Source organism: Etheostoma cragini, chromosome 14, assembly GCF_013103735.1.
Source record: "Etheostoma cragini isolate CJK2018 chromosome 14, CSU_Ecrag_1.0, whole genome shotgun sequence".
NCBI lineage: Eukaryota > Metazoa > Chordata > Actinopteri > Perciformes > Percidae > Etheostoma > Etheostoma cragini.
Genome location: NC_048420.1, coordinates 24,984,870 through 24,987,713, shown reverse-complemented (window position 1 = coordinate 24,987,713; position 2,844 = coordinate 24,984,870).

Sequence of the window (2,844 nt, the reverse complement as noted above, 5' to 3'; positions counted from 1 at the left end):
GAGTATATAGTTTGTTGTTATAAGTATATAGTTTGTTGTTATAAGTATATAATTTGTTGTTATAAGGATATAGTTTGTGGTTATAAGTATATAGTTTGTTGTTAATAGTATATAGTTTGTTGTTATGAGTATATAGTTTGTTGTTATAAGTATATAGTTTGTTGTTATAAGTATATAATTTGTTGTTATAAGGATATAGTTTGTTGTTATGAGTATATAGTTTGTTGTTATAAGTATATAGTATATAGTATTATATAAGTATAGTAAAGAGACAGAGACATGGAGACTCAGAGAGACTCACCCAGAGAGACAGAGAGACCCAGATAGACAGAGACAGGGAGACAGTGACAGGGAGACCCAGAGAGAAAGAGACAGGGAGACAGGGACAGGCAGACAGAGAAAGAGATAGGGAGACAGAGACACCCAAAGAGAAATAGACAGGTAGACAGAGACAGGGAGACCCAGAGAGACAGAGACAGATAAACCTCACCATGGTGGACTCAAACTCCAGAGAGACGGCTCCAAGTGCTCGGTCCAGGTTTCCCTCTCGGCTCAGGTCCAGAACCAGACGCTCAGTGGGCTCCGAGAGACGCCGCACGTCCCACCACAGAACCTGGAGAGAGAGACAGTTTACCTGTCTACCTGTCTGTCTACGTGTCTGTCTACCAGTCTGTCTGTCTACCTGTCTGTCTACGTGTCTGTCTACCAGTCTGTCTGTCTACGTGTCTGTCTACCAGTCTGTCTGTCTACCAGTCTGTCTGTCTACCTGTCTGTCTGTCTATGTGTCTGTCTACCAGTCTGTCTGTCTACCTGTCTGTCTGTCTATGTGTCTGTCTACCAGTCTGTCTGTCTACCTGTCTGTCTACGTGTCTGTCTACCAGTCTGTCTGTCTACCTGTCTGTCTGCGTGTCTGTCTACCCGTCTGTCTACGTGTCTGTCTACCCGTCTGTCTGCGTGTCTGTCTACCAGTCTGTCTGTCTACCTGTCTGTCTGCGTGTCTGTCTACGTGTCTGTCTACCAGTCTGTCTGTCTACCTGTCTGTCTGCGTGTCTGTCTACGCGTCTGTCTACCAGTCTGTCTGTCTTCCCGTCTGTCTGCGTGTCTGTCTAAGCGTCTGTCTACCAGTCTGTCTGTCTTCCCGTCTGTCTGCGTGTCTGTCTACGCGTCTGTCTAACAGTCTGTCCGTCTACCCGTCTGTCTGTGTGTCTGTCTACCTGTCCGTCCGTGGACGTGGAGAAGACGTCTGTCCCTGTCTTGGACTGCAGCCAGATGACGCTGTAGACAGGGTCTCTGTGACTCTGCTCCACAGAGGACGTCTCCACCGGCAGGCCGCCTCTGCGGGTGTCCCAGTACCCTAACACACAGTTACCATGGTAACAACAACACCCCAGTACCCTAACACACAGTAATACATTTATTTTTTTATAGCAATTTCCATCAAAGTGCTTTACAGCAAGAATACACTTAAAATACAAACAGTACACAAAATTTAAAATCGAGGCAGTAAAAAGTAAACAACACTATAAAAAGACATCAAAGATTAATTAGCATTTAGGACTCATACCCAGCAGGGAGTAAGTCTTAAGCTTTGATTTAATGACCCCATTGAACATGCCAGTCTGATATCCACTGGAAGACTGTTCGATAACGTTGGGCTCGCTCCCCAACCGGTTCCTTCCTGACCGTTGGTCCAGTCAGCAGTACTGACCCGTGGGAGCGCAGCGACCGAGAAGGCACATTACCAGATCAGACAGATGTAACGGTGCAAGGCCATTCCCTGTGTAGTACGTTAACAGCAAGACCTTAAAGTCTGCTCAGACCTGGACCGGGAGCCAGTGAAGGGTGGCCAACACAGAAGTTATGTGTTTGTACTTAGAGGATCAAGTAAGACCACGTGCTGTAAGACCTCGCAGACTTTCCTTAGGCAGCCCTGAGACCAGGACTTTACAATAGTCTAGTCTAGATGTGACAAAGGCATGAATAAGGGCCTCGGCATCTTTAAGGGACCAAACTGATCTGATCTTTGCAATTCTTCGGAGATGAAAGAAGGCGACCTTTCACCTCCTTAATATGCAAGTGACAGATCAAAAACTATCCCAAGATCCTTCACTCTGTCCTTGCACTTAATGATCAAATCATTAATGGTCAGAGTGAAAATGTCATAAAAATGACCTAATCTAGGTGGTCCTATAGCTATCATCTCAGTTTGGGCTGAGTTGAGTAGCAGGAGGTTTGCTGATAACCAGCTTCTCATGGCAGCCAAGCACGTCGACAGCTCGACCAATCGGAGGCATTTCCTGCAATAACTGGCATGTATATTATTACATCATCAGCATAGCAATGAAAAGCAATCCCAAAAGAACGAATGATCTGACCCAGTGGAGCCAAATATAATGAAAACAACAGGGGACCAAGGACTGAACCCTGTGGAACCCCATGCTGAAGAGGGGAAGGATCGGAAAATGTGTTGCTATAAAACACACACTGAGATCTTTCTGAAAGGATCTCAACCACAAAAGCATCTGGCCAGAGATGGCCAGAGGTGCCAAAGTATTTCTCGATTCTATCCAGTAAAATACAGCGGTCCACAGTATCAAACACTAAGATCCAATAACAACAGGACAGCTGTTACATCTGAGTCAGCAGCCAGTAACGGACTATGTAACCGAGATGAAGCGGGAGAGACAGACAGCTGTCCATGAGAAAGACAGATAGCGGAGGACATGTAGCCTGAGTGAGAGACTGACAGATAGAGGAGGAGATGTAGCCTGAGAGACAGACAGATAGAGGAGGAGATGAACACTGAGAGACAGACAGATAGAGGAGGAGATGTGGCCTGAGAGA